The sequence below is a fragment of the Aythya fuligula genome, chromosome 10, assembly GCF_009819795.1.
Source record: "Aythya fuligula isolate bAytFul2 chromosome 10, bAytFul2.pri, whole genome shotgun sequence".
Lineage (NCBI taxonomy): Eukaryota > Metazoa > Chordata > Aves > Anseriformes > Anatidae > Aythya > Aythya fuligula.
In genome coordinates, this window is record NC_045568.1 from 5275501 (window position 1) to 5295193 (window position 19693).

General features: G+C 43.9%; 1 protein-coding gene across 2 annotated transcripts in view; it reads right to left on the reverse strand.

Moving 5' to 3' along the window:
- Positions 1-16812, reverse strand: part of SLC6A1 (solute carrier family 6 member 1) — a 60496-nt gene extending 43684 nt beyond the window's left edge. The window contains exon 1 of one of the 2 annotated variants that reach the window (XM_032193884.1): positions 16698-16812. The gene's annotated coding sequence lies outside the window, so the exon portion shown is untranslated. Of the gene's footprint in view, positions 1-15135; positions 15400-16697 lie in introns of those variants that run through there. The other variant, XM_032193885.1, reaches the window with a different exon arrangement.
- Between the last annotated feature and the right edge of the window lie 2881 nt (positions 16813-19693).

A 19693-nucleotide genomic window follows, 5' to 3' on the forward strand; every position in this document is an offset into this window, starting at 1 on the left:
AAGTGGCAGGACAAGAACGAACATTTATGAAGAAGCCTGGCTTACCTACACAGCACAGCTATAGTGGAGTGTTCTCTCCTCTAATTTAGCTCTAAGTTAACCCAAATCAGTGGTAATGGACTTGCTCCAAATACACTTTCAAACTGTAGAAGTTGTGCAAACTGAGGGCTTGGCCGTGTTACACGGTGAATATCCTCAGCACCCACTGGGAGCCCACATTACGTGCAAGGCACAGAGCACTTGGCTGTGTTGAGCAAGTTCTAGCAAGCTTAAAGTGCCGTGAGGTTGTTACGGCAAGGAGAGGAATGGTCATCTCTCTACAGCTACTTCCAATGCTTTGCTTGGAAAATTGGCTTTCAATGACCAAATCGGACAAAGCAGAGAAAGTGAGCAACCTATGTGACATGCACAGAATCTCCCAATTTGTTCAATTTTTTTTTTTTTTTTTTTTTTTTTTTTTTTATAAGCCTTTCAAGGGTAGACAAATAAAACCAGCACTTTCGGTGCACTCGCACAGACGAGATTGCTTCCAGGGGTCCTTCCCAATCTAAGTTTTATTTGATTGTGTACCAAGAGATCCCATGTTCCCCGCCACATCTCTGGAGGTGGCATGCTGCTCAGAGATCCTGGGGAATGAGGGAAATATTGCAAGGCCCAAGGACTGCAGCTTCTCTTGATAACCCCTCAGGTGCCCTTGCCCAGTAGCACAGAGGTTACAAGAATACGTCCCCAGATCAAGGTTCCTTTCATTTCTATCCTCAAGCCTTATGGCCTCCTACACAACTACCTCTTAAAAGAGAGGCAACAGCATCCATACCGAACTGGGGTAACCACCCCGAGGGAGGACTGTGTTCTGGGTAAGGGTGGTACAATGCTTAACAAGGCAAACATCTGTACTTGCTTGCCACAATTTAGAAGGACCAATGCTACCTCATACATTTTTTTACAGTCCTGTGTGTGCATTTAGAAAAAAGAAAGTAGTAGGCAATGGCCAGCAGCAAGCCTTCATTTGCCTCAGTGAAACATAAGGAGAAACTCAAGGAAGCTGCTTTCTCATGCTTAGGAAGCAATTGCAGGTATTGACCAGTGCAATTAAAGAGAAAAAAGCATTTATTTCTTACAATTAATGTATTAGGAAAAAACAAACAAACAAAAACCATAAAATTATGGCAGCACTCTTTTTAAAACAATACATGACCTCTCCCATCCATTCATTATTTTTGTAAAGGGAATATCAAAGATGTATGTGTTATTAAGGGTATTTATAAAAGATCACCACTGGATTATGATAAACAATTGGACTGAATTTTTCAAAAGAGCCAAAAATAGAAACGTGCACATTCCGGTGGGATTAAGGTGTCTATCTTTCTTACACTTCGAGGAAAAATAAAGTACCCTAAATGATTTATGTCTCCTTTGGTTCTGAAAGACTAGATTTAATTATGTTATGGTCTAATGGCTGGCACAGACTAGGAATGGAAAGATGTAGATGAGAGTGGGAAAGGGATTACTTCTGCCAATCACATCCACAAATAGCGCTACAATTTTTAAGATCCATTGGACCAAATCTTGAAGCCTTTTATTAGCAGCAAAATTCCCCTTTACTGAGAAAGCTGCACCCAAGACAGCACTCCATACCTCACCTCACTCAGCTGCTGAATGCAAACTATCATTTCTGACTCTTGCAGCGCTCAGTTTTTATTATGCATAACACACTCCAGTGCATACAACAGCTCTTTTTAGGGCTTATCACTGCAAGATGACAAAGTGTCAGCTGTAAGCTACCCTTGAAGATTCCCCCTCCCTCTAAAGATGCCAATCTCAGATTCTACAAGCAAAGGCATGTTCCTGTTCTATCACATGTCAGCAGCTATAAACAACAGCCTGAAGGGTGCTTCCCCCCCTCCTGTAAACAAAGGAAGTCTTTATTCCTCTAGTAGTAGATCTTTCACAAAAACTGTGAATCCCGACTGTTACATGGCAGTGATAACTCATGCTCCTGCTAAATAAAGCTCCCTAGAAATAAACCGTGATGTTGAAGACATTTGTTTGCAAGACAGTTTAGACATCCTCAAACACAAATCATTCAATGGAGTATTAGGAATTTCAGATTCCTCTGCACATTCAACCAGAGAGAGTGTTTCACCTCTGCTTTTATGGAAGCTGTCATCATCATTCAAATGAAATATAGAGCCTTGCTCTAAAGTGAATGCAGATTCTTTTGGTTTGCTGTTCCAGAAGGGGAAATAATTTGTGGCAGCAACACTGACACTAGGTAGCAGGGAATGAATCAGTCCTCCCCAACCCCCCCCCCCACAATTCCCTGCCCACCCCCAAAAAAAATAAAATGGGAGCAGCATCCTTTCATGATAGCCATATTCATCCAGACAGAACACTGATCGATTCAACATTCCTAGTGAAAATATGGACCCAGAGCAGCATGGCAGCACAGCTGTGTTCCAGCCAATATTTTATGCTCCCTGTAACCACATCTAAAGACATAGAACTGCACTGGCCACTGCTCTAAGTGTATTGAGGTCAGTGGAGTTAGAGCTTTCTGCAGAAATCCCTGGGCTTTCTCATTGACACTTCCAGCCTCCCAGCTGGAGCTTCTTGCTGGAAGAGCAGCACTTGTTTCTACCAGCCATGAATAAATCCTCCATCCCGAAGGCAGAAACATCATGAAGAAACACCAACAGCCACCTACCATGTTGTTAAACACTTCAGGAAAAGCAGTGCTTCCCACAAACCTACCAACTGCCTTTCTGCTCCCGTCCCAAGCAGAAGAATGTTAATTATTCACTCCAGCCCCATAGAAAAGGCACGTGAGCATAATGAACCTCCGGAAAGACTCATGTGGTGTTTCACAGAAACCACCTCAGTGTAGTAACTGATAGCATGAGTACAGCAGAACATACGGCACCCATGTAAATGTTACAGCAGCCATTATCTTCTCTGTTGAAGTGCACGAATGCAGCATTGATGAAAAGCTATCTTGAGACAGCAATACATTTTGCTCTCACACAAGATAGCATCTGGCATGTGCCAGCCGAAGTGTAGCAATCACTTGTGCGCCACATTTTGACCCAATGTTAGCTCTCAAGTAACAACTTGGCTTTTTTTTTTTTTTTTTTTTTTTTTTTTTTTTTTATTAAAGGCCACAGCATTTCTGAACCCATTTTTTCTTTTTGCTGCTCAGAATCCAAAAGCAAGCAAGAAATAGTGGCAAGCCCAATGTACTGCCATTTGGGTTGTTACTTGTTGCCTGCTGCTATTCAAAGCTCTTCTGCTGCCAGCTCTTCACTCAGAACTAACCTCTTCAAGACAAGCAGCAACAAATCCCTCACCTCCTGGGAAAGGCTAAATTACTTACAGCAGTATGTCCTTTTACCATGAAGTCAAAAAGTAGGAGACCAAGTGGAATAAAACAGTGAACGAAATGTGAAGAATGCCTGCAGTTGTTTCTTGGCTATTCTTTCAACCCAACAGGTCCAAAGAGGAGCAATCGCTCTTGCAACGCCAAGCAGCGATCATTCCAGCACTGGTTTGCATCGCTTCTTCCAGCATTACCAAAAGCTTCCCATGGGCAGCAAGACAAGCAGGTGTCCTTTAAAACACTGGAGAAAGCTACCAAGGCCTGCTATAGAATAACAGTACACTTCTCATTGTGGCCGCTCCTGTGTAGTGTTAATTATTTACATGTCTTTTTACCCCCAAGGGACGCACAACTGATACATCTTTGTGAATTGCAAGTTCAAACGCTTGGAGAATAGAAAGCTATTTGTGAGCAGCCTAACTGTGCTTAACCTGCACACCTCTATCCCCCACGATGGAGATGGAGAAAAGTGCTCGTAAGTCCCCTGCACACTTCTGTTTGCTTTACTGCATGTTTTCCCATGTTACCCATCACCTGTGTGATTTGTAGCCTGTTTGCATGGAACGAACAAGCAGCTAATCTTGACTGGAATATACGAATGTGATTAATCCCCACAATATGTTGTAGCAAAAATAAGCTGCACTAGCTTCTGAAGGTGCCTGAATATAAGGCACTTCAGGGCAACACCTACATAACCTGTAAAGGAAGGTTATTCGCCCACCTCCCATCTCACCCCTGATATAGTGGGAGCATCAGTGCGGCTATAATGAAGAGAATAAATCTGTAGCCATGATACACATGGCTTTTAACTAGCAGGTACGTGGGCATTCACATAGTTAGGTGTCACATCTTCAGCACCTCTGAGAACTTTTCTTTAACTGCTTGAAGCAAATCACCACATCCACAGCTCTGCTCTTGCGATGCATTTCTGTTGCAATTTTCTACAGCTTCCAAAATAGCTGCAAAAGGAAGACATAATGCTTTCATGCAATGAAACCAGTATCGCAGAGGATTTGCTCAGACAGCATGTATTCGTCAGTAATAAAAAAGCTTTTGTGTTACTCAGAAGACAAGGCAGCAAGTCCTTATATAAAGGACAAAAGAAAAACTGAATAGGGTTGCCTTTCTAATACTGCCAGTGCTAGCAAGACATGATCTGCAAATAATAGTGGTTTATAAAAAAAGCAAACAGAAAACCACCCCACACATGGCAGTTTAATTATCTTTTTGAAGTTCACCCTAAGGCAGTACCTAAGGTACACCTAAGCTTTCCCCAAGCCCATTATTGTCCATTATAAACTTGGCTAAGATGTACACACTCGATTAAAAGAAAACCCATTCTTTGGTAATTTCCATTTAACATCCCTAACTCCTCCCATGAGTTTAGCTTCATAAACTACCCATTTATTTTTAAGCAATCTGCTTTACCATGAAGACACACTGAAATGGAACATAATGCTGAAGCTCATTTAATTATAAAAAAGGTATAAAGTTATAATAAATAAATTCCACCAGTCCCAGTTCAATTCCCTTTTGTGGGGAGACAAGCTGAAGTGTTCTACGGGCTAATTTGCTTTTTGGCATTGTCCTTGAACACCTCCAATTCTATATTATTTATAATCAAACCAGATTCCCACTGAAACTATACAGAGGTATGTCACCGGTCTGTAAATCTGTCAGGTCCCCTGGAGACCCTTAGCAACTGTTTGTATAAACCTAGCACCTTCTTGGAAACTCTTCTTGCATAAAATCAAAGTAATCCTTACACTCAGTGGAAATGGATATCCTTGGAGTAACTGAATGCAAACATGGCAAAATGATCTTCCTTAAGCAGTCCTCCGAGTGTCACTGCAAAGCAGGACTATCAATCTTATACAGCCAGCCATGAAGATAAGTTCTGCCAAGCATATATATGCCCTGTCAGTATTACTGCTTCCTCTTGAAGGCTTAATGGCATCAGCACTTGGAGATGGAGCTCTGGATGATACAAGCCAAAGTAGTCTCTGCTTGGTTGTACGGGTATAAACGGCAAAAACCCTTCCTCTGTTTCTAGATGCTATGGGTCAGATTCACAGCTAATGAAAACTACTGATGGTCCATTGTCCCTGACCTTTCCAAGGCAAGGGTTTGGCTTGCTTCCCTGCTCTTCTCTTCAGAAAATTCATACTTATTCCCTTCTCAATTGCACATGCCTTTTATTGGGACATTAGCATATTCAATCCACCAGCCATCTCACACACCAGAGTTTTTGGTAATTTTTGGTGGTATAGGGGAGGGCAGATGCATTTCTTAGTGGATCTGCACCCCTAAAATCTGCTCACCTTCAGGGTGTTAGTCATTCCTTTAGCATCACTCAATTTGTACAGCTTTAGGAAACAAGGTAGAGTTACAGATGTTGTACACAAAGTGCTACACAGAACCAGCCACTGCCAGAATCAGCACACTTCCACCAAGTCACCTAACATCACACTGATGTTACAGTAATGGGAAACTTCATACATCGGGCAATCAAGGCGACAGCAGGAGGTTCCCTTTCTTTCATGTGTGTTTGTAATCCAGCCTCTCAAGTACTCCTTTACTCAGGGAAAAAAAGGAAAGCATCATACTACAAACTCAGTCCCTGCCTTTATCAAAAGCAGCAATGTTTTGGCACGGAGAATTCCTGGGACCAATACAATAGACTTACAGCCATCAGCACCATAAAGCACTGCAAAGAAGAGCAAATATATTCACCTGTGTTCCTCACAGGCACTTCCAGCCAGGCTGCTGTGTTCATTTCTAGACACATATATGCTCATAGTTAAAATCTGAGTATTTCTTTAAAAAAAAGATGCATTTTGTTTCATCCAAGGACAAACAAGTGACAATCAATAATTTGCCACTGCTACACATTCACCCAGAGCCATATCACCACCTCATTACTGTGACACTCCGTTTCCAGCTGGGTGCACAGCAGAGGTCAAAACAGAAGCTACAAGTGACACTTAATTTCAGTCTGTTCACATCTGTCTCAACTGAAACACTGTTTAATCCACACAATAATCTTAAACATCAGCAAATGATGGCAGGAAAGCAACTAACAGGAGGAAAAGATCAGTATTGTAGAGTATATGCACGTAGAGCGTGCGTACATATGTACGTATACACAAGTGGCTAATTCCTGTTCACACAACAGGTCTGAAGCTGTGTTTCTGCAAGAGCTGCCTGCGAAGGGCTTGTGGGGCAGGAGAAGCCCCAGGTGTTGTGTGTGGCTGTAGTGCTTCCCAAACTGGTGGGTGACTGATGCTGCCAGAGGCAGGTTTCACTCAGGCAGGAGGCTTACAGGCATCTAAGGCAATGCCAAACGTCCAGGTTCACCTGTTAGGTCATTTGCTAAATTGAACATATATTTTGTTTTCAAAAAGACTGAAGACTTCAACTGTGAACTATTACATAATCCCAGAAAACGTTAAAGCATTACAGGAGAGATGACAAACTGGCCGTGAGGAATTCTGGAAGAGCTGATCCTGTACAAACAGGTCTGTGAACTGACGCAGCAGGGACATGGTGGCAGGACCCAAAACCAAGAATAGTGAGCAGCAAAGAAAAAAAAACAAAAAAAAACTGAAAGGATGTTTGAAGCGCTACATTTGAGTTGACCTGTACTGATCAAACCCACACTACCCTGCAATCCATGCCCCCAGGGCACAGCAGCCTGGTGTTTCTAAATGTGCCCAAGTTTCTGACAAATATCATCTCACACATACTGTGAGTTACCTGCCTCTCCTTCAGGATAAATACCTTTAGCACAGACCCAGAAAACCTCACCAACTCAGTTCCTGAAGTTCTCATGCATTCAAGTTAGACACAGACAACAGCTGGAGATTCAAATAGCGTGAAGCAGGCATGAAGCAGCATACATCATCTCAAAAGACCCCATCGGATCAGTAATTACACAGCTGAGGAATGAATGCAGCACAGATCTCATATGAGAAAAGGAAGAAGGATCCCAAAGCAGAATATGAGCATTCATTGAGATCACATGCAAGAGTTTATCTGCAGTGATGCTGCACTTCACTAATGAGACCACTGACAGACCTTCGCTAATTTATGCCAGCAAGGGGCTGACCTATTTGGTTAATTATTACAGGTTTGGTGTTGTTATTCCAGGAGCCAGAAAACCTAGGCTGAAGAATGACATCAAATCCTGTCCTGATTCATTCATTTATATAGACCACTGCAGACAATTCTAGCAGCCCACCAGAATTATGCCAACCTTGTAGATAGTGCTACCTCAAGAAGTGTGATTTTCAGATATTTATAGAGGATGACGACCCTACTTCATCCAAAACCATAACCAAGGGTGATCATGCTCACTCAGAATTCCTCCAAATTAAAACACCTGGTTTATCTTTCCCCAATGGCTAATACTGCCTTCATCCTCCTGACAGTGACTGACCCAGATGTTTTGCACAGCTACACCACTACTGAGACTCCTCCTCAATAAGCCGAAACAGAGGAAACAGAGGACTTTTTCAGCTGCTTACCAACAAGAGCAATCGAGACATAACATACTGTGCAGGCGTCCCGGGGAAAAGCCACTCTGTGAAACACTGTACAGGGAAGAGCTCAGCTCCAGTGCTGTGAGATCATAGGACAGAGTGGCCTCCCAGAGCTGCTTCTTTGGGGATGCAGTCTTCAGGCTGCTGATAATGGCACTGCTGTCATCCCCAGGAAGCCTAGGCCAAAGCTGGATCTATCAGAGCTGGTAAACAGAATGGCACGGTGTCATCCTTATTTTCCACACAAACCACGTACCAATCTGCAGACTGGAAGCTCAGTCACAGGCAGGGACGTGGGTGACACACTGCACAAGGGGCACATGGGGTCTCAGGGCCTTCTGTTGGCACCCCTAACTCCTGGCACCCACCCACAGCACCTCAGCTCCACTGCTCCAGTAATCCCATTTAACACAACACTTAGGTCGCAGTCAGCTCCACAAGGACAGGCTGCAAACCGAGCAATCATCTCAAGCATTTGGGACCCTCTCCTCTCCCCTCACATAAAAAAAGCCAACTTTCTCCAAATCAGCAAAAACCACTCTGGATTTAGTCCAGCTGCTAAGCTCCTCTCACTTGCTGGGCGGAACAGAGAGTGCAAAGCCCCACATTTATAAGGAATTGAAGAAATCTTGCAATCAATATGCAGCACGGATCTCTGCACTACAGCAGTTACATTATCTTGTGTGGCACATGCACCGTTCCCATGGCAACCAGCATCCTTCATCCAGCTCCCTTATTATGGCTATTGGAGCCTTTCAGAATCTCTGGTGTCCAAGCCACGGCTCAGAGCTACTTTGTGTTAATAAGCCTCAAGAATAGATACAAGAAAAGCAGAAAATACAGCTAACTCTGCTTTGCTAATCTATAAGCAACATGGAAAGCAAGGAGTGGCATGGGAGATGCAATTCAATCAGCTAAGGGGAAGCAACGCTTACATAACTGTCTTCATTAGGGCAGATGAACGTAGCGCCAATGCGCTCGAGCCTTTTAATTTCTGACAAAATAACAGTCAGCTCATGAAGTTTGCTGCTGAGGAATGGTTCTGTAATGGACAATCTTCTATCTGAGTAATGTTGCAATAGATGGATAGCAAGATCTGTCTTTATTGTTGGAAAGGATTGCATTTGTCACTACCTGCAGAGTTCAAGAAAATAATTTCACTTCTAATTTGTGTCCAGTATTAAAGTTCTAAAGTACTATTATCAAAATTTATAGTCTTTATACTGCAGTCTCTATTTACTTCATATAAAATTCTCCCTAGATATTTTAAAGCTGCTTTCTCTATCAGTAACCCCACTCTTTTTTGGGGGTGGGGAAGGTGGGAGGTATCCAGTATTTAAGCATTTCTACAAAGCATTACAGCAGCATCATTATGCTCTGCACAGCTCGGTGCAAAGTTTCTCTTAGTCACCAACTGGGGAATGTCAGGCAGAAAACAAATAACCCAGTTTGTTAAAGTGACCCCTGACAAATTATCCCTAAGTTGCTAGCTAGTGGTTTCGTCACCCTGAAATACCCATGGGTCAGTACAAACAGAAAGGCTTCGAGGTTGGAGCATTTCAGGGCTCTTAAAAAGAAGCGTTAAAGACACTACACTAGGAAGTGCCCTTCTGACTGACAAAGGAGGCTGACAGGCTGTTGAACACAGTCCAGCTCAGCTATGCTTCAGCTTAATTGTGCTCAGCACCTTTTCAGAAAGGGCAGTAAGCTTTAAGCACCTTGGACACAGTCTTTTCCAGCTGCCTCGGCCCCAGTCAGTAGCAGGTGTCCCTCTTGCAGTTGAAGGCACACAAGGTCAGGCTTTTGAACAGACATGTCAGTGAGATGAATGAAACCAGGCAATACTGGGTGGAGGGTTGTAAGAGCAACCAAGAAAGCATCCAAGCATCAAGATCTGCAAAGCCCAGTCTCACGTGGCCTCTGTGAACAGAGGGAAGAGCAGGTCTCGCACATGCTGGAGACTCCAACCACATATTCACCACATCTCCACCTGGAGCCTGGAGGGCTCCAGCAGGGCCTGCTCTTTTGGGCTGGTGAGTAGTTCAGGGAGAGCAACTGATGTTACTCTTGAAGAAGGATTTTAAAGCAGAAGCGGTATACATTCTACAGAAAATAGAAGAAAAACTTCCACTGTTTGCCACCTGAAAGCCTCCTGACCTGCACCACAGCTCATGCTCTCACCTCCCTGTTTCCCAGCTGGCAGGTGCATGCCACCATTTAATCAACTGCACGCCTGATACAGGCAAGCTCCTTTCTGAAAAGTGAAGGCAACACAATCACCATCCAAGGATGTAACGTAAGGTTTAACTGCCTTTATGTTTTAGGCTGAAGACATGCTGCTATTTAGCTCTGGACAGATTTTGAATTGTTTACTTATGTTTGACAGTTAGTGAAATCAATGGAACTTGTATCGTTTAAACCCACAAAGAAGCTGAATATTTTAACCATGTGGTTTGCTGTTATTATGTAGTTTGCAAGAGCAAAGGGGGGGGGGGGGAGGGGGGGGGGGAGTTTTCCTGCTATGTCTTCCCTTCAGAACACGCATAACAAGTTTACACAGCCCCAGTTCTCTTGCTCGTGAGATTGGGAAGCTTTTAGTCCTTAAAAGGAAAAGAAGAGGTGCTCCAAGAATGCTTAAAATGCTCCTCTTGTCTTGTGCTTCGGCCCAGAGATGGCTGCTTGCTCCCAGTTCAAATGCAGGCTCTGTGCCACACTCGCACACATGACCGGCAGTGGACTCTAAGCTGGGACTGCTGGGTGAAGCAAGCCAGGTGCAATTGAGGAAGAAGATGACGTTGTGTTACCTTGAGACACATCTGGTAAGCTAGACATGATCTATCACACTAAAGGCAAGATTCCTGCAGAACGATAATCTTTCTGAATGTAAAAGCACATTTCAGATTATCCCAGATAGTTTTATTTTCAGAGGTTAACTGGTCCTAAGAATTTTATCTAATTGCACATTCCTCAGAATAGACTCCTCTGGCTGTTCTGTAATCAAATCATAATTAAAGCATCTGTGTCACTTTATCTTTCCCTTCCTGCTATGTGTAGCATTTACAGAAGGCAAAGATGCAGCACGCAAAACCTCCAGCATCACGGCTCATCATCAGTGCAATAATAAGGATTTGTGCTCGTGTGGTTTTGTGAACATCTCCTTAGGCTTTCATTAGCCTTTAAAAACAAAAGAGGTAGAGAAAAGAATACTAAACAGTGCCCCCTTGTTGTAACCACAACTGGAGGCCATGTTTTATTCGTGTGACACTTGTTTTAAAACAGCTGCCTCATTTCATCTCAGCTTCACTGAGAAAATAGTCGTGCAGTGGGGAAACAGTTGGCAGAGCCTGAAATTAAGATGTGTTAAATAGCAATATCACCTAGACAGAGAAAAATATTTTCTTTAAGCAGCGTATCGGTTGTCAGGCTCAAAACAAACAAATAAATAACCCAAACCACCACGAGAAACAAGCCCCTTCCCCTAAACTCCACCACTGAACCCCAAACTAACCAATTCCAGGACTCAGGTTGATGAAGAGATGCTGGTGTGGGTCCTTCACTTTCAAGGGCAAATTGAATGAGAAAGGTGATATAAGGAGAAAAGCGACCGCACAAACTTTCTCCCTCCCCTCCAAAAACTACTCAGAAGTGATGAATATGCTGAGCGAACTTCCTTGAGAAAATAGCTTGTATCTTGAGCTTAGCTGTATCTATCCTACTTAGGGGGGAGTAATTCCTTGCACAAGCAGAATTCAAGGGAATTATCTGTCTATATTAAGAAATTGTAGTTCCTGTTGAAAGAAATACACTGATCAGTAACTGAAAAGGTATATTTTTACACGAAAATGTTGTGTATTTATTCACAGCTGCCATGATTTTTCCTTCCCATCTCCTGCCCTAGATTTTGGTCTCATTACACAGTTTTGCAAAGTTCCAGAATGAACCTCAGTTTGTGTAGGCATTGCTTGGAAGGCATATGAAAACACTTGGTATCAGAAGGGCTGATTTTTCACTGTGTGCTTTCCATTACAGAACCATGGAATGATTTGTGTTGGAAGGGATTTAAATACCATCTAATTCCAACGCCCTTGCCCTGGGCAGGGATAATTATAACATCGCTAATTAAACATTAAAATAATTAAGCATACTTTAAGTTTCTGTACAAAGTAAAGATTTAATTTATGCAAAGACAATTTTAAGATGGCACTTCAGACTAAAATCAGCATTAAGTTTGCTAACAACATCTCTCTTAAAATATAGAAATGTGAATAAAGATATAAATCAGGATTTTTCTAGCTTAAAAAAAAATAATAAATCTCTCTTGATCATCCTTAAGTAATACTTCTATTTCTAGACAATGAATTTTCAGAAGCGATTTCATGATGTGAAGTGATTTTTGGAACAATTGATGCCTCAGCAAGCCTAACTTAAACCTTGTCATATTTAATATGGAGGTTTAGCTACAGCATATAAGGCTGACATCTGGATTTGATTTTATTTCTTTTAGATTTCTGCAGATAACAGTGGCACATCAGAATTCCTACAGAGTAAGACAAACACAGGACTTCTGAGACACCGAAGTGATTACTCAAAGCAGATCAGCAATTACAGCTGAAGTCAAAGGACTCGCACCTGCTATGCCTCGTGGGTTCCCTGTAGCATCTTTTGTAGTGAAAAGCTGTAATTAACCCAGCACAAAGCAGAATTATTGTCGAGGAAGTGGTATTTTCTGCACATTTAAGTCTGATTAGAGTAGTACCATGGAAATACCAGAATTTAAATATGAATGGGATGGGTCTCTTTCTGGGGTAAAGCCAGAGCATGACCACTCACACCAATGTTGCTCCAGCTCCACCAGTGCAACTGAGGGCAGCCTTTAGCACTTGGCCTGCAGGGGACGTGGACATCATCTTCTGCATTCTCTACCTGGACTGTCGGACAGATTTTGAGCAGTTGAGACTACTTCAAAATACACTTGGGGGAAAGCCAAAGGGTTTCTTCTTGGAAGCAGTTTGTTCTTCATGCTACACCATTGGATTTTCTTTCTTCAAATTCCCTCATAACTGAAAGGAGAGTACAGGTACAAAGATAATTTTTTCTTGTTTGTTTGCTCTTATGTCAGGGACCAAATCCTGCCTGCGTTGTTGAAACAGCACTCTATACAGCTAGCAGAGATTTTTCAATGGTAAAGGAGTCCCAGGTGTGGATGGATTTGCTTTTCACGATCTCTTTCAATTTGACTGAGCAAATTGCATTTCAAATATGTAACTTCTGGCATTTCTTTTATAAAACACTCACAAGTGACCTGTGAAAGTCTCAGATATGTGCACGTTATTTTCCCCTTTAAAATACAAGTAAAAAAGGTCAATAATCCACTTGGTACTTCAGTCCATTCAGACACAAAGCATACTACAAAAGACGAAGCTGAGGCATGAGCTATCCTTACACCGACAGCCAAAGGACATACCTCTGGAAGCAAAGGAACAACACATCTCAGGCGCTAGAATTTCACTAATATCAAATGAACTGTTGTTTCCTAAAGCCAGATACCAGATAATTCACCTGCGATTTGAACACAGCTTAACCTTAGAGCTGATAGCACAAGTCTGAAGTCTGCATTTCTTATTGCTATTTGTACAACAAAAGACTTCGTCGCCTTGTCCATTGCTTTACCGAACCACTGCAACAATTGACCTTGTCTTTTAAGGCAAGATCTGTCATGACAGTGGAAGTGCTCACCATCTCTCTGCTTGGCCACGTCTGTGCTGTCATCGCCTGTTCAAAGAGGTCAGGACTGCAGCATCAACCTTGCATTACAAACGTTCGCAAAGGCTTTGAGGTGAACCTCTTCCTGCATTTTATGTAACCAAATGTGTCACCGTATTAAAAGCACAACCATGCAAATGTCACAGATGACCATCTAACATGCAGTTGAAAGGCACAGATATGTCCCCAAGTCCAAATTCATTTTTCACTTCCAACATTCAATGCAAGCCTGAGTTAGAAGTAGTCATGGTAAGTAGAAAATCCTAAGATAACATGAAAAGAAATTGTCACCAAGGATTCTCTTCAGGGATAGTATTTTTTTCCAAATCACTTGTTCATACTTGAATCATCTCAGAAAGCATCTAAAGCTTGTGGAAATTTGTCACTGCAGATAGGACAATGACTGCAGAATTCTTACAGATTATTTAGAAATTTCCTTTTGGCATCTGTAGCTCAGATTGCCCTTACACAATGAATAGATTCAAATATAGTCAAAAACCACTTCCCCCACCACCTCCCTACTTCACTTGTTCACAGTCCTCATGTTCAATTACTACTGTGCTATACTTAATAGTGCCATCAGCGCTGCGGTACTTTAGCAATAATAGAAGCATCACATCAGCAGCCAGAACCTTAAGCAAATACGTTAACCACTGATTTGCTTGCTATGAAATTGGTGCTTACTTTCGCAATGCATTTGTAGTGACCCACAATATTCAGGAATCAAACAAGATCAGAGCATGCAGCCCCCAAATGCCAGAGGCAGACTCAGCATTTAACTTCACCAAACAAAACTACTTATTGAACAAGGCAGACATGAGAATTGCTTTGTTTTTCCCCCATTTCCACGTTCCTGTGAAATAGGAAGATTTACACCCATAAAACCTGCACAGCCCTATCTGGAATATTGCAGACTCTTTGGGTATGAATAAGTCAATTATCACAACACAGCTATTTATCATGAACACAAGCGCCTAGTAATTATGCAGACCCCAGCTCATATGAACAAACACACAATAAAGATAAGCTGTAAAAACACCTGATCATCACCAAATGACATCGTTCATACCTTTAGCCTCTGAAGAAACACAGAACATCAGGTTGTTACGCATTCCACATACTCCAGAAATTTAGAACTCTACAAGGAGTTTCTTACGATGGCAATGATCATATCAAAATGCCCCAAGCTTACCAATGCTTAAACAATGTTAGCTTAAAAAAAAAAAAAAAAAAAAAAAAAAAAAAAAAAAAAGAAAGAAAGAAAAGAAAAAATCCTAACAGTATAGCAACATGGCAATTTCTGACTGATTTCACCTACTTACCCTTATGACTAAATTTATTTTAGCAACTGAAGATATCAGCTTATGTTTTCCCTGTCCCCCTGCCCCATCCAAAACATTCAGATTCACACACATTAAGTGACTTGGTCCTGAGAAGTGCTGAAGCTCCACATACCCAATTAAAGCCAATTGGAACAAGCTGAGCGTCTTTGAAATTCAAGTCCCCTTAGCACCTGCATGTCAATTTAAAAACTCCAAGTTTTATATTGCTGTCCTTCATTTCTAGATTTCCACACGGAAAATATTAGCTGCCAAGTTCCTCGGGTTTGGAGGCGACCAGGATCAGCCACTGTCCCTTTAATGTTCCACCCGGTCTCCAGAGCAATGTCTTTTTACTAGAGCTCACTGCGATTCATTGGAATTTGCCAGGCAGGTCAGGAAATCCCCTGAAGCAGAGGAAGAATATTAAGGAGATGGGACATGTATATCAAATCTCATTACTGTTCTCTTATGAGAATCAATCAAGTGAAAGGACGTGGTGATGTCATTATGACATCATTTACTTTGGGATTAGAAATTCATAGCTACTTAGCAACCAAAGCTGTCCAATACAGAAGTACAAGGTCCAATAGAAGATGTTATCATCTGACCCACTTACTGGGCGAGAAATATTTGTCAGTTCTTGGTTGCAGACTTCACAAGACAGACAATAACTTAAGAACTCCATTGTGTCCAGCCCAGAACACTGAAAATAAAACATACCCCTTAACCTTCTTCAATTTTCAATTAATATCCAAGCTCATCATTTCTCCCCAGCATGCTCCCTCACAGTCACAGTCTTTTCTACAAATCTAAACCCTAAAACTGTGAAGAGAAAAAGCTTGCGCTAAACAGAGTTTACTATTTTAAGACCAACCACAACCCCTACCAGAACCTCAAGCCCCTTGGAGTCAAGGACGACTAATACAATTGCGTAAGGACACAGGCTTAGAAACCATGTTTGTTGCAGAAAACTAAGCTAAAACCATCCGGCTGAGGGGCTGCAGGGGCTGTCAGAAACGCCAGCGAGACACGAAACGAGCCGTGCGCGGGGAGCAGGAACCGCGCTGCGCCCCAGCCCGTGTCTGGGACCCGAGGAGGGTTTGATGCCCGGGATCTTCGCCTGACCCCGTTTTCTTTTAAGTTCACCCTCCTCTGTTGAAAAAGCCTTTTAGACAAGTTCCAAAGGAGCTGTGCAAACGTAATACGTGAGCTGAAATTGTAACTCAACCTTTAAATACGCTCTCAACAAGCTGGAAACGCGGACCGGCGCTTGGCGTTTGCAAACCCAGGCTCCGTTCGGGGCTAGGAGCACACCGGCACAATTAGGGCTAAACGAAAGAAAAGAAAACACTCCCCGCCCTGGAAACAACTTTTATTGGGACGAGGCGAAGCCCTCCGCTGGAACGAGGGCGCGGAGCCGCGGGGAGCGCCCCGCAGCCCCCAGCCCCCGGCCCCGCCTTTCTCCTCCCGTCCGCGGGCAGGGGCGCACCCGCAGCTGGGGGAGCTCCGAGGGCTCAAAGCTGTCGGGCAGCGGCGAGAAACGAAGCTCCCCGACCGCCACCGGCAACAGGCGGCCGCCCGCCGCCGCCACCCGGCTCCCTCCCCGCGCCCCCCGCCTCGCCTCGCCTCGGGGAGCCGCCGCGGCGGGGAAGGCTGCGAGGCTGGAAGGTGGCACGCCAGACGCGCACAGCCTACCTGCCGCCGTGGCGGAGGAAGGTGAGGGTGAGGACGAGGTGCCGCCGCTAACGCCGCCAACCGGGCCGAGCCGCCGGCGCTGCCCTCGCCGAGCGCCGGTAATGTTCATTTGAAGCTCGGCGCCCGCCGCTCCCTCCCCGCGCAGCAGCGGCCGCGCAGCAGCGGGGCCGGGCCCGCGCCGCCCCTGCCCGCCCTCACTCCGCCCCTGAGGAGAGGGGGCGCTGGGGGGGCAGCGGCCGCCGACGGCCCCCCTCAGCCCCCTCATCCCCTGGGTGGAGGTGGCCCCGCTCATCCATTCGCCCCTGCCCCTTCACCAGCCCCAGGTGAGGCGGGCGGGGCGCCTCAGGCAGAGCCGCCGCGGACCTCCGCTCCCGCACGGCTCGGGGTTGCCGGATAGCCCCCGGCTGAGTTTCCGAAAGTTGGACAGAGAAGTCAAGAAGCGCGACTCTGGGGTCTGCTTGGCGCGCTGACCGCTCTCCGACCGAGTTTTTCAGTGTTTCTACGTGGAAAGTTGTATCAAACAGGAGAGCTTAGAACCGTCTTTTGGAAATGCTGAGACAGCCACGTTTCCAAACTTCTCCCCAAACCCCGAAGTGTACGAAAAGAAATGGTCAGGCAGGATCACCCCCTTCCTAGGAGGAAGGGGAGAAAGAAAACCTCAGTTTCAGTGAAGCTGAAAGCATCCCTTTCAGCATGACACCTTGTCACTGGAGGATTTCCAGTCACAAGTCCCCGGCCAGCTCATCCCTGAGGGCATCTTCACCGGCGGGGACGCAAGCTGGCAAGGTCCCCGCGGTGGGGACGCACTGGATCGATGCTGCCTTGTCCCACAGCTGGCAGAGCAGACGCTCTCCTGTGTCCCACCAAGGACAGCCACAGTCCAGATAGCCTCTAAGTGTTAACAGCTAGAAGAAAAGACATTGGACTTCCCCAGGTAGCTGTCTGAAGTGAGTGAGTAGTGGTGGTGACCAATGCTCAGAGAAATGAACCCAAAAAAACATTCTCTAGAGAGTTTTTCAAGACAAACTGGTTTCTCTGGCTGCAGGATTAAAGTACTCATCTTTGTCTTAGAGGAGTCAATCCCATATCCTGCCCTGTACAGTTTCTGCACTAAAACACGGCTTCTGTGAGTACCTGCTAACATGTTTGTTACACAGAACTGTTGGCATCCAAAGATGGTAACAGAAACAGCAGCATGCACTGTAGTGTTGTGCATTTAGCAAGTCAGGAAGACCTGGCCCTCTTTTCCTCCCAAGCAGGCCCTGGAGGGTCGTTATTTATTTTATTTATTTATCGTTTACCATTTATGTGGATTATGAACCCACACCGTTTTTTTCCGTTTTCTTTGTTTCTACATCGCTCTTGTGAAGTTAAGTATTATGCGTGAAATAACGTTTAACACGTGCTCGTCACATAGCAATACACACAAACACTTATGTTTACTACTAGAAAGTGCAGGTAGAGAGGATACATCTCACAAAACAGCTAATTGCCATTTTGAAACCCAACTAGATATGGATAGGTTGCCAGATTGCTCAGGATCGTGAATGATTTTCTTGTGAATTTTAATGTAGAAAATATGTTAGCAGAGTTTAACACTCATTAATTACAGGGAATACTTATGCTATGGCTATACATTTCTTTTTTGCATGAAAGTTCCAACTTTGCAGAATAACTCAGCATTAGGGAAATAAATTCTGCGGCAAATTCCATTAACAGCCAATTCTGTACAGAGCGACCTTGCACAGTTGTTTCCAAATTGTTGTTCGTGAGCTGGTCACTGCATGTGATCTGCATTTCAGTGCAAGTTATTAGAATGGGAGATCTCAAGATCACCTTGATTCAGTTTGCTCAGGTTATGATCCCTGAGACTTTTGGAAAGTTACAAGTACCCTACTAAACAAATGTGCTTATGTACTGTAGTATCACAGAGCCAAAATGCTAGCCCATACTGCCTTCCCTTCTGACCCATCCTTCCAATCTACTGCTTTCCTGACTGCATTCCTTGAAAGGAATGTAATTTGTTTTGGAGGCAGTCATAATCTCTAACTATTTAAGATTTAGTTGCTAGGAAAGCTGTGACAGAGTCAGGTGGAAAGTTCTGCTCAATACTGTATGTCATGCTACACAGTTCATTGACTTGAAAAAGATCTGCTACTGCTCTGTCATCATAACCCAGAAATTTGGGGGGCTGCAGTTATACTGACTCACAAGGCACACAGACTTGTCCAATTTAACATTGAAGTATCAAGTCTAGCCTAACCAGCCAGTATACACCATGGATTTCAGTTCAGACTGCACAAGCTTGTGGTGCTATTGACACTTGGTAGCTATCCTGCCCTTGGTACCTACACATAAAAACGTCCATCTCTCCACTGAACTTACTATCTGATTTGTAATTCTGTTGTATCCTGCAGAATGCCTTATAAACATCTAAGAAAAGGGAGCTTCTGTTTAAAGATCTTGTGGGGGAGGAAAACTGTGAGGTTTTCCCTGAGTTTCCTACAGATTATTTATAAATGTGCTAGGCTTCACCTGCTTTGTTGGCAAGCTGGCGATTCAGAAGCAAATAGCTAGAGGAATCCATTGAATGCCTGGTTTCTGGATGCACAGACCTGTCCCCACAGGGGTGTGACTGACCACTGACACCCCTGAAGTATGCATTGGGTGGGCATGGGAAAACATGTTCTAACATAGGCATTTCTGGGAGGAGGAAGGGTTAAATTGATCAGCATCACCACAACTGTTAAAGTGACAGTAAAGCATACAGCAACCTGATGTAGTGAAGGAAAGGACTGAACTGCTTTTTAAATCTGGAGTGTCCTGGTGCCTACTCAATTCAGAAAACAGGCCAGAGTTTTACATGCGGGACAAGTATTCCAGTGGGACTGAACTGCCACTTCCTGGAATTTGGCATAACCTGGATGATCTGGAGGGTCTAAGTGTGCATTTGGCAAGAAATGTTATGAGGCAGTGTCTTAGCAATCTAATAAAGC